Raw genomic sequence first — 24,785 nt, forward strand, 5'->3', positions numbered from 1 at the left:
AGCGATGTCTCATGCCAAAATGATAGCTATCGATTGTAACCAAATTCCAAAATGTAAAAAAATATGGAAACCATGGACAAAGTACCACTTACCTTCAAATTTTAATGATTCGGTCTTTCTGCCATGGTACTGATAACTGATTCTAGAAATCACTCATCCATTCACTTATTGAATTACTATGCTGTACATGGCACTGGTGCCTGGTCCTACCTTGTGAACCTTCTCTTTGTCTTATATCTTTCCCTTTTCCCTCTCTCTTTAATTTTCTTTCTTCTTTTTTTCTTTATTAAATCTATTGCTTTCCAATATAAGCTCTATATCAGAGTGCAAACGACCTATACACTTATCATTTATTTGTAATAACTATTTGTGGTTTTGATAGACCCTATATTATCAATAGCATAGATAAGTTAAATAACACTGTTTATTTAGGTCGTGTGAAACAGTTTACTTCTGTAAAGATACTTAATGTCATCCATTTATAATGTCCTATTGTTCAACATAGAGCTTAATCAAATATACCTTTGTATAAGTAAGTAATGTACCTTCTTTAAAATGTGTAATCAATAAACTTTTTGACAAGGATAAAAACTTCTGACTTTACAACCCCTTTAACTGTATTTTAGTTCATTTTTGTGATGGCAACTGCAGTAGCACCATATGCTCTTTTGGTGGAAATACCATTTTTAATATTGGAGCCAAAAGTCCTTTTCAATGTATACCCAGCACTGTGGGTTTTGGAAATGAATTTTTGCTATAGAATGGAAAAACGGAAGCTGATTTACTAATAGAAAACACATGTAGCATTGGTCTTATTTTTCATATCAGTAACAGAACTACAATATTTCTTTCTTTACTTGCTGTTCTCTCGATGAAGACTTTCAGTCCATCGTCTTTCTGTGTTTTTGTAATTTACAGTATGGAACTGTTGCTGCCTATACAGTACAATTCTTCTTGGCAGGTGACAACATATGACATCATTTTGTTTCATACTAATCACCATTAAATCCATCAACAGCAGCACCAGTCTGAGGCTCTGTTATTTGACCCGACATAGAGGAAACCAGCAGTAAACCATTAATGGTCAGTGAAACATTTTTGGCAACATATTTATAAGGGAGATCAGTTTTAATTTACTTCACCTCTCAAGTGTGCAATGCATAGAAAAGATTTATCACACCAGAGGTACGACCCTGGAGCCTGCAGGTTTTGCATTAACTCCACTTTAAGATTGTTGAACTACAGTAATCCACACACCAATTTGCTTTATGCTCCCAAAGGAAGGAAGTTGTTGATTTTGGCTCTATTTACTCTTTTCCTGCAAACAAATGCAAAACCTTTCCAGGCCGGCTGGTTCATAAAATCACTCGAGAGTTGGAGAGGAAAAAAAAACTTGCCCTAGGCAGCATTAAGAATTTGTTGTGTTTTAAGGAACACTTGGGTGCTTCTTGCAGCTGTTTGGGGATAATCCACAGATTCAAAAAAAAAAAAAAAAAAATGGACCTTGCCTGCTCGTTCTGCAAATAAAACCTGGAAACCTGAAGAAAAACTATATCCTTGCTAGCCATAACAAAGACATTTTTTTTATCACACATTGGTTTGTTTAAAATGCTAAAACCGCTTTTTATAGGAGAGGTTATAAATAAATAAAAATGTAAAAAGTCACAATTAAAAGGTATGGTTGTGAAAATATATTTGAACCAATGTAACATGTAGCATGTTGCATAGCTGTGGGATCCCTCTAGGAACTGGAAACCACTGTAGTATGCACTTCTAATAAAGTGTCATCCATCAGCTTCTGTCTCCCACCTCAAGTGGCTACCCTGCTGCATTGTGAACATGTGAAGTAGGCCACTGGGCATGGGCACCATTCAGAGAATGAGTTGCATTTCCTCACTGAATGCAAAGCATTTTCTGATTGAAGGTGCAGAGCACGACATCAGTTTCCTAGAGGGATCCTATAGGTATGGTATATGCATCGTTACACTGGTTCAAGCTAGACCAATGTAACTATGTAAACATGTCCATATCTGTAATTCTTCTTTAAGATAAAAATAGAAATCACAGTTAAATTCATTACAGGCGATGAAAATGTGTGATATTACATACACATGGTATACCATGATATACATCAGCTTGCGGCAGCCTGGCTACTCAGTGACAGTTTTGGCAGGGCTAATGCAGAGTGCACACTAATTTCACAGATGACACTTATCTGTACCCAGGTATGCTAAGATGGTCCAATTTCTACATGCAATTTATGGCAGCAGCTATAGCTGCTAGCAATAATCACTAAATGGCTCCCTGGTGGAGTCTTTAAGGACTTTCCATGCCCAGCTCTTGTGGCTTTCTGGTAAATCAATATGTAAGACTTTTTTTCTGCCCCTTTCCTTTCACCATAGGGTATAACTGAGACCCTGTGGTGTAACTGGAGAATATTCCCCTCCAATTAAGAAAAAATTGTGCCTGTTGCTCTGTGACAAGTGGTCATCTTGAATGTTACAAATAGGCCCACCATGTTATCCAACCAAGTTCCCTGTCCTGTGGAGAACATATGGCCTGGACCATGTGCCCCCAGGTCTATAATCAAATTTGTGAATGTAAATAGTAGAGGTAAATAGTTTACTGGTGAATCAGTCAGCAATTTGCAGTTGTGAGATATATACTTGAACAAAAAAAAAATGCTTTATTTCTTGGTACTGACCCTGAATTGAATGTTGTTCTTCCCTTTAGCACATCCAACCACAAAATGCAAATCCAGATGTATAACTTCATCTTACACATCAGCCTTTTCTGTCCTTACCTGCAGTTCTTCTTTAAGCCATAGTAACCAATCAACAATTGCTTTTCATGCTTGTGACCACTTCAAATCTATGAAAGATGAATTATGACTTAATAAATTATAGAATGGCTAAATGACTAATTAAACTGTCTAAGTTGAACATTAATCATGATTCTGGCTTCAGACACCATTGCTTCCGTTGCTTCCGTTACTGACCTAACTCCATCATTCATATTTAATATTGATCTCATAAATTACATAAAAGTGTTGTGCAAAGTCTGGTTAGCAGTAAACATTTCATATGTGTGGATGTGTAAAGTCACAGGCGAGTACAGGCTGGGTTGGGGGAACTATGTAACCTGAAACTACACAGCTTTCCTGGCGAAATCTGAACTGCTCGGAATAGGCCCTGCCAGATGTCTCTACTGGGATTCGCTGACTGTTTTGGAAATGAATTTTATATAGACGGAAATTAACAGCTGCCCAGCAAACATTAAAAAAAAGGCAGGTATTAGATATTTCTGGCAGAGAACTTGGAGTCCTAGGGAAAATAAAATAGGTCATTATGCCAGAGACATTGCCTGACAAATGAACTGCTCGACTGGGTCCAGAAAAGGCTTAGGAATTTGTGATGCAATGTTTTTTCCTCCTGGTGAACCTTTAAGGTTAACTTGACACCTTTACTTATAGCTATTCCAATATAACTGAGTACCCATCACTGGCATACCTTCTAACTTTCTGAGGTGCATATGAGGGACATCCTTTAACCAAATGTTTTAGAGAAAAGACTCGCCACTCCACAATGATGGCCATACTGCTGTCATTTCAGACAAGAAAAACTGACAGGCCATCACTATATTCGAAATTACATTTTTTATCTAGAGAAACCTGCATTATTAATAGTTAGGCTACCCATAGGAAACACATTTGAGCGAGTCATGGACTAAATTGGAAATAAAACAAATATTTGATTGGTTATCATCAGAAATATTAATATATTTTTCTTTATACTACCTTTGCTCTCACACAGAGCCCAACACACCCCCTGCACAGCACCACAGACCAGTCAACCATACTCATGTCCTTTGAATAGTGTTGTTGACTGTGCACTTCAATTGATCTTTAAATAATATACATGATGGACTGTAAATGTGCTCATACACAGGAGAATGCAAAATACAATTCTCTATCTCTTTTAACTAAATCTAATAGGCTCTGCTTTGCTCAACTGCCTCTGTTAGAATTAACTTTAAAGGTCATGGGTTTGTAACAGTTGATAACAGTTTTTTTTCTATCAGTTCTGGACAGATCCTTTAAAAGAAAGATGGCATCACTTTCAGGATGGAAGAAATGGCAACCATATTACTTAAAGTGGAACTTTTTGCTGGCAAATGGAAATTAGGCGGACAGGCAGGATGTTTAATACAGAAGAGACATGCTTTGTGCGAAAGTGACATCATCCCTGCCCAGCCACTGATAGCAGCAGGTGACCCTGACCCAGATGCCAGCCGCCCAAAGATGTCAGTGGTCAGGTGGGGAGCTCGGAGACGGCACATCGCTGGAGCTGAGGTGAGTATTGTTCTGTTTTAAAGTAGAATTCCAGGCTAAACATAACAATGCTCCCTCCCTCCTCCCAACACCTACTGTATACTGAGTAACCTGTGTAAGAAAGATGTATATACTTACCTATTTTTATCCCACGCCGTTCCAGCCACGTGATCCCTTGTGTGAGCAATGTCAGCCAACGGTAGCTTTAGGGGAGAGGAGAGAGGGCTCGACAATGGCTAAAATTCCTGGGAGTGGTGACCTCACTTACAGATTTCCATGGCTCGTCTGTTATTGGCTCCCTCCTCTCCCCTTGCCACTGAGCCTAATCACGTAACTGGACCAATGCGGCCTGAAAATAGGTAAGTATATACTGTACATCTTTCTTACACAGGTAAGCCAGCATAGGTGTTAGGGAAAAAAATTGTGAAAAAAAAAATGTTTTTTTAATTTCTTAATTTTCCAAAAAATTGTGACAAAAAATGTCAACTTAAAAAAAAACTTGCCATGCCTTTTACTAAATACCTTAAACTATCTACTTTCCAAACGGTGGTCGGTCACATTACTCCTCACTCCTTGTCAGCATGTCTTGCCATGCCATCATGGTTCAGGACTTGTTGGATTATTCTCCATGCCAGTCATTCCATCTTGTCCTGTTTGCACTGCTGAACCTTTCGAATCCCATACCCACAGTTCCCGGGTCAGGCAATTCCAGATGACTATCATTAGAATATGAGCATGTGAGGCCTTGCAGATTTACAATTGTGTGCGCATCAACCACTAAGGAAGTGACGCTATGTCACAAAATGCATTGGGTTTCATAAATGCACGTTCACACCCATTATGGATTGATCTTTGAAACACTGTACCTGGCTACGGAATGAATATGTATATATTGACCAATCTGCTTGACTATATGGCAATTATGTCACTGTTGATCTGCTGGAAATTGTATTTACCAATAAATCTTTACTTTTTTGATTTTATTATTGAGTTATGTTTCTTTGTATACTTTCCAAAGAGGGGTCATATGGTGGAAACCTGTACTGTCCTGGCACCTTCGGCCCTCAAGAAATTTATATATATATATATATATATATATATATATATATATATATATATATATATATATATATATATATACACTATATATACCATAGTTTGTGGACTCTGCACCTATCCTACAGACTAAATAATATACACTGATTTGAGTTATTTTCAAAGAAATGTAGCAGTATACGTGTTGGCCTAAATTTATGAAGAAAGGTTATTTACTTGCAAAATTTTATAACAAAAACAAAGAAAACTGTGTTTTTTTTTTCAAACTTTTCAGTCTTTTTCGGGCTGGATGACAGAAGGGAGCCAGATCATATAACCGAACCACAGTGACCTTTTGTTTATTTAACAGAAAAGAAAAAACCCAGTGGTAATTAATTACCACCAAAAGAAGCTCTATTTGTGTGAAAAAAAATGTCATATGGGTACAGTGATGCATGACCACGCAATTGTCATTCAAAGTGTGACAGCGCTGAAAGTTGAAAACTGTCTTGGGCAGGAAGGGGGTAAAAGTGCCCTGTATTGAAGTGGTTAAAGTGGAACTAAACCTAACGTTTTGAAAACTGAAAATTTTTAAAGCAGAATAGACACACTATGCAATAATACAAATTTACCTGCCTGCTCACAATTTTCTATAGAATATATGCTGAGCTACGCATGTGCAACTGAGCATGCATTCCTGTGCTGGAATGACTGAGTTTGGTGCGCATGCTCGGGATGATTCCACCTCCCACCAGCCAGTTTAGTTCTGTTTTAACCTTCAAGAGATTTAAAAAAGGCTATGGAAATTAAAATATAGAGGTGGGTGATATAGGTAGGTTTAGACAAAAAAAACTAATGGGGGGTGCCTTCACATTCCCCCAAAAATATACAAAATAAATAAACACACACTATGACAGTCCAAAGAAAAAAAACATGTTTCATACACACTGTGTAGTATAAATCCATTGTAAATGCAGCGATTGGCGATGTAGATAAACAACGCCCCTTAAAGTGGTTGTAAACCCTCCCCCACAACTTTGTCCCATGTAAATCAGCATACAAAAACCCTAATGAACACTGTTTGTAGATATCTCCTTACTTGCTTAGTATTGTTGTAATCCTTTTTGTTCTTTAGAATGAAGTCACTGAGCATGCCCAGATCTCCCCTGATTTAAGGCACACTCTCTGTCTTATCTATCTGCTATCAGGACTTCCTACAGCACAACACTTAACTCCCAGGAGACTTCAGACTCATTCAGAGCTTCCTCCTACACACCATGTGACCATGTGACATGACATACAATGTAAACCTGCCCATTACTGCAGTCTTATCAGCTGAAGCTGATAAGTCTGACAAAGGGAAACATTAGACATTGGCACAAGTAAATGCTATGAAATAAAACAAGTCTGCTATGAACAGGGAAGCAGAGTTGCCATAGAAATGTTGGATTGAGAAGGAGGCTTGGTTAACAGTACAGGAAGTGCTCAATGTAAGGGCGTAAATACACTCCACTGTGGACTCAGAAAACAATACTTAAATCGGTAGTAAACCCGCAGATGTTTTTTTTTTTTTTACTACCTGCAAAGCAAAAGGCATAATGAGCTAGTATGCACCGCATACTAGCTCATTATGAAATACTTACCTTAGAACGAGGTCCCGACATCTGGCCCGATCCACGCCGAGGGAGCTGACATGCTCCCTCTGCGTTTCTTCCGGGTATCGCGGCTCCGTCGCTGAGAGTGGCCGGAGCCGCGATATCGTCACTCCCGCGCATGCGCGCAGGAGTTTTCATCCCGGCCGGTCGGCCACTGCCGGATTTTCAGCCGAGAATCCCCTTGTGCGCATGCGCCGCTGCAGTCAGCGGCGCATACCAAGGGGTATAGGGTACAGGTTTAGGAGATATTTTTTTTACCTACAGGTAAGCCTTATTATAGGCTTTCCTGTAGGTAAAAGTTAAAAAAAAGAGTATACAACCACTTTAAGATGGCGCTGCCTAACCCCTGGAAACAAGTTTTTTAAAGTTTCTTTAAACAGTAAGTAATATGCGATTTGGGCTGGATTACAGTGGCTATAGTCTGATAATTACTTATTATAATGGAATAAATGAAAAGAAGCAGCAGAGTGGGAGAGTTTACTTCCTCTTTAAGCAGCCAAAATAAAACATGATGGCCCACAGAGATCTTCCAGTGCTGGATTCTTGCCACAAATTACATTTTCCCATCCAGAAGCTGAATGTAGACAACAGGGTCAGTCATGCTATCTGTCATCACTCACCAAACATGGTCATGACCATATTAAGTTAATTATATCACCTGAAATCCCCCAGCCGGTTTGTTAAATTTTTTTTATTTTAATTCATTTTTTACAGCAAACCTGAAGAAGCCAGGTGGAACACTGGTTGAGCAAGGCTGCTCCAGATAATGCTATGAGTGCATGCCTAGGCACTTATCTTCAAAAAAATATTATATAGAGGGTTAATTATGGAGTCAAACCAGTCTATAGACGTTATATCCCCAGTAATGAAAGCAATTTATGTATAGACAGTTTTAGATTTCATATACCCAATAGTAGAAGCAATTTATATACTGTAGATCCTAAAGTAAACACATGTTATTGGTATGTTTTTACAGTCAAAGCTGCATTCTCATGTAGTCTAATGAGCCATTCTTTAATGGAACAACTGATGCGGGGTCAAATTTACACACTGATGTAGCTGCAGAGTGGATGCAATGTAAACTTAATGCAACGTAACTTTATCAACATAACTTCTTTGAAATGTTTAGTGAAATGACTTGCATGGAGATTTTTTTGCACAGCTGTTTTATCGCACATCTGTTTGGGAAAACAGAAAGCCAATTGTTCCAATTGTTGCTGTAATATGAACAGTAAAGGCTCATGTTATGTGATCCCTCTATAGCATGTATACATCTGAGAATGCGTAATATACTGAAAAAGTTCCTTTTCACTTCATAAATAAAAATAACATTCAATAAGATATCCCTGTTGAGTCTTTGACTTGATGTTTTTTTGTTGAAATTAGTTATTAATTCAACTCTCTGGCCATTAGAGCTGTCAAAAATGAAAAAAAAAAAACTGACCATAGAGTGCCTTGAAAAAGGATTCACACGCCTTGAAATTTTCCACATTTTGTCACGTTACAACCAAAAATTTATTTTATTGGGATTGTATGTGATAGACCAACACAAAGTGCCACATAATTGTGAAATGTAACGAAAAGTATAAATGGTTTTCAACATTTTTTACAAATAGAACTCTGAAAAGTGTGGTGTGCGTTTGTATTCAGCCACCTTTACTCTGATACCCCTAAATAAAATCGAATGGAACCAACTGATTTAGAAGTCACCTAATTATTAAATAGAGTCCACCTGTGTGTAATTTAATCTCAGTACAAATACAGCTGTTCTGTGAAGCCCTTAGATGTTTGTTAGAGAACCTTTGTGAACAAACAGCATCATGAAGGCTTAAGGAATATACCAGACAGGTCAGGGATAAAGTTGTGGAGAAGTTTAAAGCAGGGTTAGGTTCTAAAAAAAACTCACTCTCACGGAACACTGCTCAATCCATCATTCAAAAATGAAAAGGCACAACTGCAAACCTACGAAGACATGGCCGTTAACCTAAACTGACAGGCCGGGCAAGGAGAGCATTAATCAGAGAAGCAGCCAAGAGGCCCATGGTAACACTGGAGGAGCTGCCGAGATCCACAGCTCAGGTGGGAGAATCTGTCCACAGGACAAATATTATTTGTGCATTCCACAAATCTGGCCTTTATGGAAGAGTGACAAGAAGAAAGCCATTGTTGAAAGAAGTCCCATTTGCAGTTTGCGAGAAGCCATGTGGGGGACACAGCAAACATGTGGAAGAGGGTGCTCTGGTCAGATGAGACCAAAATTGAGCTGTATGGCCTAAAAGAAAAATGCTATGTGGGGTGGGGGGTTAACTAACACTGCACATCACCCTGAACACCTCATCCCCACCGTGGTGGTGGCAGCATTATGTTGTGGGAATGCTTTTCTTCAGCTGGTCAGAGTTGATGGGAAGATGGATGGAGCCAAATACAGGGCAATCTAGAAGAAAATCTGTGAGTCTGCAAAAGACTTGAGACTGGGGCTGAAGTTCACCTTCCAGCAGAACAATGACCCTAAACATACAGCCAGCGCTACAATGATTTAGATGAAAGCTTATTCATGTATTGGAATGGCTCAGTTAAAGTCCAGACCTAAATCCAATTGAGAATCTGTGGCAAGACTTGAAAATTTGCTGTTCACAGACACTCTCCATCCAATCTGACAGAGCTTGAACAAATACATGTCACACTTTTTACATATTTTGTAAAAAAAATTGAAAGCCATTTATCATTTTCCTTCCACTTCACAATTATGTGTCACTTTGTGTTGGTCTACCACATAAAATCCCAATAAAATACATTTATGTTTTTGGTTGTAACATGACAAAATGTGAAAAATGTCAAGGGGTGTGAATACTTTTTCAAGGCCCTGTATACTAAGTGAAACAGTGATACAATAATGATTATGTTGTGGGAAAATAAGTAGTAAATGAATTTAAACATGCCTGACTAGGATGTAACTACAGGGGTTGAAGGGGAAGTTAGTACCCCTGGGCCTATATATAGCTGCCACTTCCTCTTATATACCTATGGTATACTTATTGCTACATTTTATACAGAATAAAAGCTGAAAAAGCTTTTTTTTTTTTCTTTTCTCGTATATACATATTTTTTCTTCCTGTTATCTATTAGAAGGCTTTATAAATTAGGATTACTAAAAAATATAGAATTGTATCTGGTAGTGCAGTGGCCTCCAAACTGTGACCCTGGGGCCAGATGTGGCCCTTTGCTTGCATTTATCCAGTGCATTATTCCTGCCACTGACCCCAACAATGGGGCATAATTTCTGCCATTGACACCAACAATGGGGCACTATTCCTTCCACTGACACCAACTATTTCTTCCCGTAATAAGAAAGGTTTAGGCATTGTTTACTCCCACTGGGCACAGTCTGGCCCCCCTAAAATCTGAAGGACAGTAAACTGTCCTTGGACACCCATGTGGTATTAGAATTAGCTGACTGATCAGACAGAGGGTAGTTTTAACTTGAACCTTACTAAACAGGTGCAGAGCGGAATTCACAATGCAAACAGTGTTAAAATTCCAAAAGGGTTTGCAGTACTGAGCAATGTTTAATTGATTATAAAGTTCTACAAAGAGGAGCTCATCAGAGCAATGTCTCTGCCACTTGATATGGACACTTGGCAGCAGTACAGCACAATCACCCTATAAGGCTCTGTAGCCATAGGCACTAATGAATGACAACAATTTTAATAAACAACATAGTACATAAATAGCTATTTGTGCTCTAAAACGTTGTCTTCCATGGTGAAGTTCAGGGAGGGTCTGGGTACAAAGACAAACAGCTGGAGGGATATCTAGGCTGGCACCACAGGTGAGCTGCTGGAGTGTCCTAGGGCTGGTACCAGAAGAGTGGACATGCAGAGTCACCCCACTTGAGGTGCAGCACTCTGGTAGCAATTGGAGCAGTGCTGTCTGCAGTGGCTGGCCCCTGTCTAAATTGACCCTAGTATGTGTATCTATGAATGTAAGTTGGAGACCTTAGATTGTAAGCTCCTTGAGAGCAGGGACTGATGTGAATGTATTGTACTGTGTAAAGGGCTGGGTAAATTGACTGCACAAAAAAAGTACCTGTAACAAATAATGGAAAAAACAGGGTATCTCCGAATCTCCCACTAAGGGAGACACGGGCATATGGGGGATTTTTAGTGTGCCTAGCAAAATAGTACACATAAAAATGTAATATACTTCAAAACAACAATATTTATTATAAACAGGTTAAGATAAAAGAATGCAATATAAAAAGATGTGAAAAAATGTTTCCAAGTTTGTTATACAAACAATAGAACCAAAGGCGATGGTGGGATTGATACATTTCTCCAAAATCGGGGACCATCCTTGAATCCAGGCCAATTCAATGGCACTTGCTATTATTCTGGCTGTATGCAGGGCTGGTGCTTTCTGTGACCCATGTGGATGGCTGGTGGTGGAGTTTCCATCTATAGCTGTGATTCTTATCTCCTCCTTTTATATTATCCTTACCTACAGGGTTTAAATTGAGCTATCCTTCTGTGTAAGGAAAACCATCAACTCTCTTGACATCATCCTGTTGGTATATTTACTGTGAGCTAATCTATCTATCCACGGTTTTAAGTTAATATATTGTGAACACCAAGTGGATCCTGAAGAAGCCCAATTTGGAGGAAATGCGTCAATCCCACCACTGCCTTTGGCTGATCCCACCATTACCTTTGACTTGTATAACAAACTTGGCAACATTTTTTCACATGTTTTTAGGATGGTTGATTGTAGCCTGTGTGTTCTGTACTATTTTTCTAGGCACGTTAAAAATCCCCCATATGCTCGTGTCTCCTTTATTGGGAGATTCAGTGATACCCGGTCATTTCTATTATTGACTTTTCAGGGATTGTGCCTTCTTTCTTTTTTTTGTACAAGCTCTCCCACCTCACATTCCTACCTGTGATAAATAAATGAAATAAAATAAACGGATTGGCTCCTTGTGCTATCTCTCACTCTCCTCCCTCTCTGAGCTCTGCTTTACAAAGCATTGTACCTGAAGGTACCTACATTTTTGCATGGGTCACTTCTCTGATTTTCTTGGCAATGACTTTGTGCTAATTGGTCTTTTGAGTTGAATTCCAGGATAACCCTAACCACTTTTAAAATTGTCACCTCCCACCCATAACACCTATGCTCGGTAACCTGTAAATTATCCAGCACTGTACCTGTGTCAGGGGTCAGAGGAGAAGCCAAGGGACCCTACAAGTTCAAAAAAATGCAAATGTCTGGTCACAAGTGGATGCTGCCAAAGTGGTTGAGGAGTGCTGGGATCTTTGTGGGGCACTCCATTTCCCCACATTGATGAATAGAGGGTGCGTTACTGCAAAGTGGCAAATCTGTATGCTGGGCTGTGTATGCCAGTGATAGTAGAGAAAGAGCCGGATACTGTCAGGTAGTACCTGTGTATTGTGAGTACATAAGTGTTGTCTGAGTAGCATGTGAGGATCGTTAGTACTTGTGTATTGTGTGTGTGTGTGCACATGGGTCTGCGAGTGCATGTTGGCCAGTGAGTGCACGTTGGTCAGGCCTTGCAATCAAAAGAATGTTTATTTAACTTAAACAGCTTCACAGCAGCAAAAACAACAGAAGGAAAATGCAGTCTCACCGACTTGCAGAGTCCAAAACTGCTATCTCAGTTAAACAGTCCTTGTTTTTTTTCACAGGTAATTTCCTCTGCCAGGAGGCTTCCAGGCAGGACACTGCTATTTACGTTTATAGTTGTACACAAAACCATCATCCACAGTCTCCTCTACACTCCTCCACACCCACTTACAACTTCCTGTCTTTTTTTAAACTCACTTCCTCTGACAGGTGAGTTAACCCTTTCATTCCCTTAAAGGGACCACAGTCCAAACAGAGGGAAAATATAGCGCCCTTCCAGGACGCAGCCACGGTCGTGTACATTACCCCCCCCCCCCCCAGCCGCCCCAACGCCAAGGAGGTGGAGGCAACAGTGGAGCTTGATGCAGTTTCCTGGGCCTATGTTCCACTACAAACTTAAATTAATCCTGACATTAGTCCCTTTACCTTGTTTCATCCATATTAAAAGGGGTATGGTCAGAAATCAGCCTAAACTTCCTCCCCAAGAGATAGTATCTGAGGGATTCTAGAGCCCACTTAATGGCCAGACACTCTCGCTCAACTATAGCATAGTTTTTCTCCGCTGGTGTCAATTTCCTACTAAGGAAGATTCCCGGTTCCTCTCGCCATGAATGACCTGTGACAACACCGCTCCCAGTCCTAAATTGGAAGCATTAGTCTGGACAATGAACGCTTTTGAAAAAATGGGTGCTATCAAGACAGGGTGTTGGCACAGTGCCAACAAAGCCTTCTCAGCGTCTGCATTCCACTCCACCATGACCAATTTCTGACCCTTAGTCAGGTTGGTCAGTAGAGCCGCCAACATGGTAAAGTTGGGCACAAACCTCCTGTAGTATCCCACCATGCCCAGAAATGCAAGTACCTGTTTCTTTGTGAGGGGGCGAGTCCAGTTCTGTATAGCCACTACGTTGCTGACCTCAGGTTTCACTACCCCTCTACCCACAATATATCCCAGGTATTTCACCTCCTCCATTCCCAAAGCACATTTTCAGGGTTTATTGTAAACCCCTCCTTCCAGAGGTAGTCCAGCACTGCCTGGACTTTGGGAAAGTGTGATTCCCAGTCTTTGCTAAAAATGACTACGCCGTCCAAGTACACTGTGGCATACATCCGGTGAGGTCGTAGAATCCTATCCATTGCTAGCTGGAATGTGGCTGGAGCAGTTTGTAGTCCACAAGGCATTCTTTGTAATGAAAACTCCCCACTGGGGTTGAAAAAGCTGTTTTCTCCCTAGCAGCCTTAGTCAACAGGATTTGCCAATACCCCTTAGTAAGGTCTAACGTAATGATATACCTGGCTGGACCTAGTCTCTCAATAAGCTCATTTACCCGGGCATGGGGTAGACATCAAACCTTGTAACGTCATTAAGTTTCCAGAAATCATTGCAGAAATGCAGAGTCCCATTTGGCTTCGGTACCAACACAATCGAGCTCGACCACTCACTCTGTGATTCTTCAATTATCTCCAGGTCTAACATCTTTTTCACTTTCTTTGGGCCTCTTGGATATGGTTGGGCCGGACAAAAACTTTGACTCCTGGTCCCATGATAAGATCATGCCCTATGACACTAGTTAGACCTGGCAAGTCTGAAAATTTTTCCTTATTTCTCTGCAAGAACTCCTTTGGTTGCTGACTTTGGATTTTTGACAGAGTATTTGCTACTTGAACACGCTCCACCCAAACCAGAGGCTCAAGTCTTGCAGGAGCCAGGGAGGTCACCGGTTCCCTGTCCGTCCAGGATTTTAACAAGTTTACATGGTATATCTGATATGGTTTCCTCTTGCCTGGCTAGCGGACTCTATAATTTACCTCCCCCTTTTTTCCACCACTTCAAAAGGGACCTTGCCCTCTGGCCAAGAATTTACTTTCCTCAGTGGGAATAAACACCGCTACTCGATCCCCCACTTGGAAGTGCCTTATTTTAGTGGCCCTATTATAGACCCGTAATTGGGACTCCTTGGCTTTTTGTAAATGTTCCTTGACCAGTGGCATCATGGTTAGGATCCTTTCCTGCATTTGGGAGACATATTCAGGTACACTCTTATGTTGAATAGGTTCACTTTCCCATTCCTCTCTAACAAAGTCAAGTAGTCCGCAAGGTCTTCACCCATACCCCAACTCAAAGGGCAAAAACCCCATGGAGCCCTGGGGCACTTCCCGGATAGCAAACAGGAGAGCTGGCAACAGGCAATCCCATTCTTTCCCATCCCTTTGTACCATTCTTTTGAGCATAGACTTAAGAGTTTTATTAAAGCTTTTACCAAGCCATCCGTTTGGGGATGGTAGACTGATGTGTGCAGCTGTTTAATCCGGAACAGATTTCACACCTCGGCCATAACCCTCGACATAAACAGAGTGCCCTGGTCTGTGAGTATTTCGTTGGGAAAACCTGTCCATGTAAATAATTGGAATAACTCCCGGGCAATAGCCTTAGAGGAGTTATTCCACAGGGATAGCGTCTCTGGATATCGGGTAGCATAGTCAAGGATCACCAGTATGTAGGGGTGACCTCGAGCAGACTTCACCAAGGGACCCACTATATCCATGGCTATCCTTTTGAATGGGACCTCAATTATGGTCAGCGAGACCAAAGGGCTCCGGAAGTGGGGCACCGGAGCGGTCAACTGACAGGTGGGACAAGAGGTACAGTATCTTCTCACCTCTGCTTTCAGACCTGGCCAGTAAAACCCATCTGTGATCTGTGCCTCCATCTTCTCAACTCCCAAGTGTCCCCCTAAAACATTGTCATGGGCCAGGTCAAGGACTTTGCGTCTATACTGTTGGGGTGCCAACAATTGTTCTACCACATTTTCTCTCACTTTCTTAACCTGATAAAGCAATTCATTACATACTGCGAAGTGTGGCCATCGCTTATTCGCACCTGGCTCTTGGGGAACCCATTTACCACTACAACCTGTTCCCGTGCCCAGGCCAACTTGGGGTCCTGCATCTGGGCAGTACCAAATGACCCCTGGGGAAAACCCAGATACGGCAAGGGCAGGGGTAGAGGCCACTTCCTCATCCTCCTCCCCCAGCATTACCTGAAGTGGAGAGGGTTCCCCCTTCGTGTTCAGGTAGGTCTTTGAGCCACACATTTTGGCATCCTTAACAGCATCAGCATTACTTTCATCTGGATCCACATTAACAACATTTGGCAGTTCAGGGTTATTTCACTCAACAACCAGAACAGAGGAACTAGTTTCTCCCCAGTCTCTGGACTGTCCAGGTAGTTCTCCTTGTTCCCACAGTTTGGCAAATAATGGACAGTCCTGTCCTATTATAATATAATGTACCAGGTTCTTGACCACCCCCACCTCTTGAGTACTAGTGTCACATGCTGTGGAGATGGACACTGAGATGAGAGGGTACTCTCTAGTTTTGCTTAATGGGCCGATCTTCCCAATTACTCTGGGATGAACCAGGGTTACCTTGCTTCCAGAGTCCAACAAAGTCCTGTATAGGAGGTGATTCACTCGAACTGCACACTCAAATTTTTCCTCACCAAGGTCAAGGTGTGTTGTACATGCTTTATGGGCATAAAAATACCCCCCCAAAGAACATCACATTCCATGGGCTCCTCTTCTAGTGGGCAGTGTGTCCGGGTATGACCCGAGGAATGACACCACCAACATTGTACATCCTCGCCTCTCTGAACAGGAACAGAACACTGAAGAGGTACCGGGAGTGACTCTTGGCCTTCCGTGGTGTTGGTTCCAGGGCTCCGTGGGACATCCTTTTGAAGGGCAGCAGTCGATTGAATATGCCATGACAGACTGGGCCCTTGGCGCTTGGTTTCTGCCTTTAGATTTTGCCTTTAGCGTCATCCGGAGGCAGGTCGAAGTAGGCCTTTTGAGGATCTCTGGTGAGGAAAGGAGCAATTAGACCCACTGGTCCTGGGGCCACCCTTCTCTCTCTGTCGTCCTCTCAAATGTAGCAAGAAATGCCTCTACATCATCACCCAGGGACAACTTCTACAGAAAATGGCTTTCCCTCATGATCACCTGGTTGCCAGGAGCAACGGCCGCTTGCTCGCAGCCATGAGAAAGCTGCTGCACTGCTTCTTTTAAGGCAGTCAGCTGAGCCTGCATAACCCCTTGCTGGGTCACCTGCTGGGCTACCAGCTGGGCTACCATTAGGCAAGCATTTTCTTACTTTTGTTGTACCTGCACCTGGATTGGTAAGCACTGATTGGTGATCGTGGCGAGTCTGTGCTTGAATATTAGCCAGGGACAGCTATTTAATTAGCTCCTCCATTGGCTCAGCTTTCAGGGTTTGTGCAGCTTTAACCCAGGACATAAATCCAATGTACTGTCCCTTTAAATGTTAGTTTAAGTCCAATGCCAAAAACAGCAAAAAAATATATATATATATTTTTTTTCTTCTTATGCCTGTTACCCTGTCTTGTCCACATTCTCCACCAGTTGTCAAGGTCAAGGAGCCAGCCAGATCGCAGGACACAGGCTTTACAATCAAAAGAATGTTTATTTAACTTAAATAGCTTCACAACAGCAAAAACAAGAGAAATAAATTTCAGTCTCACTGACTTGCAGAGTCCAGAAGTGCTATTGCAGTTAAACAGTCCTTGGTTTTTGTTGCAGGTAACTTCCCCCGCCAGAGGGCTTCCAGGCAGGACACTGCCGTTCACTTTTATCGCTGTACACAAAACCACCATCCACAGTCTATTTTACACTCCTCCACACCCACCTACAACATCCTGTCTTTTTTTAAACCCACTTCCTCTGACAGAAAAGTTAACCATTTTGTTCCCTTAAAGGGACCATAGTCCAAACATAGGGGAAATTTAGCATCCTTCCAGGACCCAGCCACGGCGTCCTATTCAGCGCGTTGGTCAGCAAGTGCACGTTGGTCTGGGAGTGCATGTTGGTCTGTGAGTGCACGCTGGTCTGCAGGTGCACGTTGGTCTGGGAGTGCATATTGGTCAACGGGTGCATGTTGGTCAGTGAGTACCTGTATTGTCTTGTTGAGTACCTGCGTATTGTCTTGTTGAGTATTAGTGTTAGGAAGCTAGTTGTTAAGTAATTTGGACAGGGTATAATCCCCAATCCTCATTAAATTAGTAGGTACGATGCTTGGGGGTGTGAAAAATTGGTGTACATCTTGTGGCATGTATATGTTCCTTGATCATCGGATCGAGGGCGAATACTGCTGTGCAAAATGTAAGTACATTTTTTCCCTGGAAGCCCAGGTTCTGAATCTGGGGAAGCAACTTTCAGCACTGAGAGGTTCCTCAATACTAAAGGAGAGCCAGGAATGTACATGGCAGATGCCAGCACAGTGGCTGGTGGAGGCAAAGATCTGCAGGCACTAGGAAAGAGTAGATGGGTGATAGTCAGTAAGGGTAGAGGGGGAAGTGCCAGGGAGGCTAATTCGGGGCTGGAGCATCAGAATACGTACGCTTCATTGAGTGATATTGGTGAAACCAGTTAGGGACCAGCACTGCTGGAGCTGAGGGACTCTCCTAGCTTCCGGGGGAAGAACTCCAGTGAGAGTGGGGGGGAAGCGAAGGGAAAGTAAAGACATATTCTGGTGGTAGGGGACTCAATTCCTAGAAGGACAGAGAGGGCAATCTGTAACAAAGACCTGAAGTGCCGAACTGTATGTTGTCTACCGGGTGCTCGGGTTTGGCACATCATAGATCTGGTGGACAGATTACTGGGAGGGGCTGGGGAAGACCCAGATGTCATGGTGCACGTTGGCACCAATGACAAAGTCAGAGGCAGATGGAGTGTCCTAAAGAATGATTTTACTGACTTGGGAGCTAAATTGAGGAAAAGGACCTCAAAGGTAGTATTCTCAGGAATACTACCTGTACATTGAGCCACACCAGACATTATAGTAATGATAACTGTGTTTCACTGCTGACAATATAAATGAAAATAAAGCTACAAATAATGTAGGACACCAAATATGTCTGTGTATAATTCACATAAAATGAGCTAACAAATTCTCATGTGCAAAAGTGCATAGAATAAACATACACAATGCTCATAAAATTCCAAAATGTGCCTTCAACCCACTTCAGATTTACTCTTCCACAAACATTAAAAAGTGACTCCAAATACTATACAGTAGATACCAAACCTACAATCCTGGTGTTCTAAGAGTTTCTTCACACTTAGTGAAAAAACACACAAAAGTGACCAAGGTTGTGCCCTCACCTTGTTACCTTAACATATAAAGCAATATACGGTAGGTCTAAATGTGCTGTCCCCAATCTGGGGGTAATATGGAGTGACCTTCAGTTTTGACAGGTACTCTGCTTTGCCCACTTTTTATTTTCCATTGCTGTGCCTTTAAAAGCTCCACTGCACTGCTACTTATGCCATAAACTCAGAGCAATAATAGGAGCCACCATGATGTAGTAGTTTGAATTACCAGCAAAATGTATTAATAAATACACTCACATGTAATTAAAAAAAAAACCATTCAATGTACAGTGTTCACTTCGGGACAGATAGCTTACTTACACCATGCTCCAACTCTGATGTAACCTGGCTCCTCCCCATATGTATCCTCATAGACCACAGGACTTCATCAGGGATTTATGTGGAAACAATTGAGGATGTGTAAAGAATAAAAAGAGAAGATTAATGTCACAAGCAAACATACTGATATCAGGCTTTATTCATCTGAGACTGCTTGGAAAAAAAAATTGATTGTCTTATGTTTAAAGCTTGATAAAGCTGATGTTTTTGGGTAGATTTAAAATGCATCCCTTCCCCCTGAATGCACCATCATTAAAAATCTCTCATCACATATATACAGTATAAAATACCAACAAATATTCAGCTCAGATAAATGAAATAACAAATGTAAAAATTGCTAACTGAACCCTGCAACTTCAGCGGAATTCCGTCAGAACTCTGTCAGAAAAACCTTCAGAGTTTATTCCGATGGGAAAACCGGTAGTGTGTACAGGGCATTACAGGGACTATGCTACTCAGCCCCATGTGACTCTTAATAAGCCACAGAGACATTGTTGGCAAAAGTCCATGTTTGTGTAGGTTTCATTTTTCTGCAGGGTATGCATGTATTTGCCATCATCAACCATTTTACATTATTGCTTCTAACTTTGCACCTGTTTAGATAACTGTAACATACAGTTACTCTCTGACTGATAATTTGGCTGATTACCCATTCTGTAAATGGGTAATACTCAGATTAGCAGGATTCACAGGATCAGCGGCTCCAGGTCTGAAGTCCATTTTACCAGTTGATTAGAAGCCTAGTCCTAAAAATTCAAATCCCACTGACCAACCTCATGGCAAGAAAAGATCAGCAAGACTTTACTCATTTGCACAGTCTTACTTTACGGTCTCAACTGTTTCTGTCATGATGCTGACCTGGCTATAATTCACACAATGTGGACCTTCTAATCTGTTAATTTACTAAGAAAGGACCTATTCATGCTCAAATGTTAACATTGTCAATCCAAAAAAGATAAAGCAAACCCACGGGAACAAAGGGGCCAGATTATCCTTACAACAAGAAAATATATCCTTGAATCTGGAATCCAGTTCACATTTAAATTCACTTATACTGTTGACCATCAGCAGATATTCATAATGGTGACCGCCTTAACAGTGAAGAGCTCATTTCTGTGCTTATGGGAATTTTGTTTGTTCTGCATGGATGTCCTCTTGTTGCTTGTACTGCCCTGAGCGCCCAGTGAACTTTAAAGGTTCTCCATTTTCCATGAGACTGTTGAAATCAAAACTATGATTGAACAGATATGAAAGAAACTTATTTTGTTACCTGGACAGTAAAAGAGCTGAGTGACATCTGGAGAATTGGTGAACAAACTGCCATGGGGTAGTTTTGGGATGTTATATGAAAAATATTATTTTTATTTTGAGACCGCCTCTAAGCACATTTGAACATTTCTTTTACCATTATCAGCAACCCTTCAATCATTTCTAGCACATCAATGAAATGGGAATAATAACTGTATTTCTCCAGTGGTGTGGAATTACAATGCATTATAAAGTTTGTCCCTTTCCTAGCTAAACCTAAATAGTTAACAATTCAATCACAATATAAAGCCGTGTTTTATAATTCACTAGTTGAATATAAATAACCTGATTTTCAGCTATTGCAATATTTCCTTAAGTTATATGACCTCATAGTTTCTTGCAAATTGTCTGATAAAATCTAAGTTGCTTCCTTATTATTCTTTAGAGATTTAGAATGGTTGAAAAGGGATACATGAAAACTTGCTATGAGGGCATTCAGAGAAGAGGAGGAGCCAGGAGCGCCGGTGGAGGACCCGAGAAGAACAGAGCAGGTGAGTATATTGTTATTTTTTTTTTTAAAATCTAACTTTAATTTCACTTTAAAATACACAATATTACCAAAAATATTGGGGGGCCTGCCGTTACATGCACATGAGCTTTAAGGGGATCCCAGTCTTAGTCCGTAGGGTTCATAATTGAGTTGGCTCACCCTTTGCAGCTATAATAGCTTAAATTCTTCTGAGAAAGCTGTCCACAAGGTTTAAGAGTGTGTCTATGGGAATGTTTGTAAAATTATATAAAAAATGATTGTGCTATATTAATGAGACAGTAGCAGCCAGCACTACAATCTAACAACATTTGCGTGAATACATGAAATTAAAAAGTACAACGCTAAATATCAAAAGTGAATATTGAAATAAAAACATAATAAAGTGCTCTGTGCAAAAATGTAACTTCTATATATATCAATATCAAAATATATATATTTATATCAAATATGTATATATTTATATCAAAATATAAAAGTTTAAGTGACTTAGGCAACATCAATTGACTATTGATGTATCATCATAATAAAGTGCACTGTGCAAAAAAATATATTTCATATACGAAAAATCTTAAATGACATGACCAACATCAACTGTATAGTCCAATTCACATGACCAACATCAACTGTATAGTCCAAGTCACATAAATTTGTGAGAAGAAATCCAAGAATATCGACTTAAAGAGTCACCACGATATGTGCATCCACCACCCACGAGAGGAGATTGAATACGCTTACCATAAGGCAGCATCAACCAAGCGTGTAGTACTAAGGAGCCAGGTGGTATTCTTAAAGATGGTGTCCAAAAATAAGGGTGGCAAATTTCTCCTCTACATGTGTTTATTTGCCGGCGCTGTAATTCAGTTTATAATAATAATTTCCAGCCTTTCAGGGTCATCTGATCCACGGCTAGCTCTATGGTAAACTGCTGCCGTCAGAGGATTCATTCTCTGGCTCCCTGAGGCAAGCCCTGGAGAAGCACGGGAGGGCGGTGGGATGGGAGGCATCTCCTCCCACCGCCTGTAAAAGCAATCAAGCCACTATGATTGCTTTTACATGTGAGGGAATCGCCAGCTGAAAAAATATCTGAATGATGCCGGCAGCTGCAGACAACTTTCAGATATAACCACTTAAAGTCCAGTACATCATATGTCCACCTAAGGATAAGTGGGTAAGCAATGAATGGATTTCCTTTCAAGCCATCCATTGTGTACAACTGCGTTTCTAGCTGTAATTGGTCACAGTGATCACATGGTACAGACTGGGCCAATCACAGCCCATCTGTTCAGCCGTGGCCAATCACAGCTAATCACAACAAAACAAATTGAATGAATGAATTTCATTAAGTAAAATGCTTGCTTGTAGCAAATAATTTTTTTTAATAGTTTAAAGAGACATTTATACAATAGTAGGTATAAACATATATTATATGTTTATCCTGTTATCAAAAATAAGTCAAATTATAGTATAAATGACATATAAATCTTATAGTTATACATATTGTAGCACTATTTTAGCATGGATATATGTATTAATGTTGATGTAAGATCGATCAAAGAGATGGAAAAGCAAAGAAGAATAGAAAAGAGGGAAAGAGAATATAAATGGAGGAGGTTCCGGGGAGGCAAGTACATTTGAGGAATGAGTATGTGGACGCTAATAGAAGCAATCTTTTGTTTTATAAAAAGACCTATCAAAGTCTTTTAGAAGATAGGATTTGATCCAAAGAGATGAGATTTTCTCAAATTTATGGGATTTGGCAGCAAGTTTTTCATTGGACATATACGACAATCATCTTATTTTTGACTTGGGTGGAGGTAGAGGAGGTAGAGGACCACCAAGCCTTCACCAGAATCTGTTTGGCTGCAGTAAATAGGAATGTCAAGAGCTGAAATAGATTTTTGGTACAATTAGGAGGTTTTAAATTGAATAATGAGTCTTTTGCATTTTTTCGTATATATTCTTTGACCTAGTAAAGTATGTATTGTTCTCTAAATATCTGTCCAAAATTGTTTAATTTTGGGACAATCCCACCAAATATGTATGAAGGTTCCTTTTGCTTGGCAGCCCCTGAATCATTTGTCAGATAGCGAAGTTTTAGATCTGGATAGGCATTGGGCTACCATATACCAACGCATTAGTAGCCTATAATTAGATTCAATTGCAGCAATATTAATGGAGCAATGTGCAGTGGTGTGCCATATGTGATGTCAATCTGTATGTTTTGTAATGTAATGTTTTTCAACACATGCACCTGACTCAGGTACTTGTTATTACCGCCACTTTCAGAATCTGTCGCTATGACTGCAGCATATTCAAAAACAATTACCGCCAGTTGAGAGAAAAGCAAACTGGCTCTAATTAAGACCAACACAGAGTTGGCATACAGAGAGACACCAGTGATCAGAGTGGAGACATTCATTCAGGGAAGCGGCCTTGATATGACAGCTTCCTGCATAGGACTTCCTGTTTGCTATAAAGCTGGCAGCCAGCATCCATGTTACATAGTTAGTAAGGTTGAATAAAGACACCAGTCCACCCAGTTCAACCTGAGTGAGTGTCTACAATTGTCCCTATCCCTGTACATTACAAACTCACATTGGTCTCTACCCTCACGGAGCCCACAATCCAAGGTCCCCATTCATATACTAGGGCCAATTTTAGACAGAAGCCAATTAACCTACCTGCATGTCTTTGGAGTGTGGGAGGGAACCAGAGTACCTGGAGGAAACCCACACAGGCACAGGGAGAACATGCAAACTCCAGGCAGGTAGTGTCATGGTTGGGATTTGAACCAGTGACCCTTTTACTGCTAGGTGAGAGTGATACCCACTACACCATTGTGCTGCCCTGTTCCTTTATTTCATTTTAGCTGTCAGCAGTGGCGGCTGGTGCTCAATATTTTTTAGGGGGGGGGGGCGACAAACCAAACCCCAAACTCCCCCACTGCAGGAGACAGACAGGAATGCAGCGACCCCCCCCCCCTCAACCCCCTGCAGGAGACAGATGGGAATGCTGGGATTTCGGAGGCCTCCATACCTTAGGAAGGAGGCAGATTAGGGAGGCATTGATCCGGGCTGCAGCTTCTTGCTCCGGGGCCATTGCTTCTCCTCCAGGCTAAACAGGAAGTGGGTCCTGACTGAGACTTGATTGGCCAGGAGTCCTAAGACTCTCTGGCTAATCGAGTCTCAGGAACTGCTTCCTAAATTGGCCGGGAGGAGAATCAAGAAGACCAAAGCTAATATTAATTCACTATTTTCACACAAGTGGGTGGGTACTGCACCCCCCCAAGCCCACCCTTATTTGAAACCAATTAGACCCCCCCCATGGATGGGCTGCCACTGGCTGTCAGTCAGGAAATCTATTAGCTAGCAGCTGAATGGGGCTAAGGATAAGTCATTGTTTATTATGATGCTATCCTCTGCAGCCAATAGTGTCCCAGTTAGCAAGGGGCTGAACATACACTGAAGACAACAACATGTACACTCCAGCCTCAGTGCCCCCTGCCCTCCATACGACAGATTCATGTGCCTGTTCTTGACTGGTACGTGAATCTGTTGCCCACAACAAAGTATTTCTAGGATTTCTAAAGAGTGTCCAGACAGTCTTTATGCATTCCACTCCATGTATAAAAACAGAGGTGTTGGTTGCATACATTTGTAAATCTATGAGGAAGCCATGCTGTCATCAAGGCACCTTTGTGTAGTGTGGTCCCTAACTCTAACAAATCTCCCATCTTGGACCATACAAACAACAATACATAGATTAAAGACAGGTATGCCCAGCATGGTGCAATGGCTGCTGAAGACTCACCAGTGTTTCTTAGC

The 24,785-nt window shown here is 41.1% G+C and overlaps 1 long non-coding RNA gene across 1 annotated transcript; it reads right to left on the reverse strand.

Annotated features, from left to right (window-relative positions):
• Positions 1 to 2,634: 2,634 nt before the first annotated feature.
• LOC143998210 (uncharacterized) lies at positions 2,635 to 21,886 on the reverse strand. Its single transcript, XR_013277784.1, has 3 exons — positions 21,697 to 21,886; positions 19,146 to 19,207; positions 2,635 to 2,871 (listed from the first exon to the last, which is right to left on the reverse strand). It is a non-coding gene; the product is annotated as an uncharacterized LOC143998210 (long non-coding RNA).
• Between the last annotated feature and the right edge of the window lie 2,899 nt (positions 21,887 to 24,785).

This window comes from Lithobates pipiens, unplaced genomic scaffold (genome assembly GCF_037356315.1).
Source record: "Lithobates pipiens isolate NorthernLeopardFrog02 unplaced genomic scaffold, aLitPip1_a1.2 Scaffold_19, whole genome shotgun sequence".
In the NCBI taxonomy this organism is placed as follows: domain Eukaryota; kingdom Metazoa; phylum Chordata; class Amphibia; order Anura; family Ranidae; genus Lithobates; species Lithobates pipiens.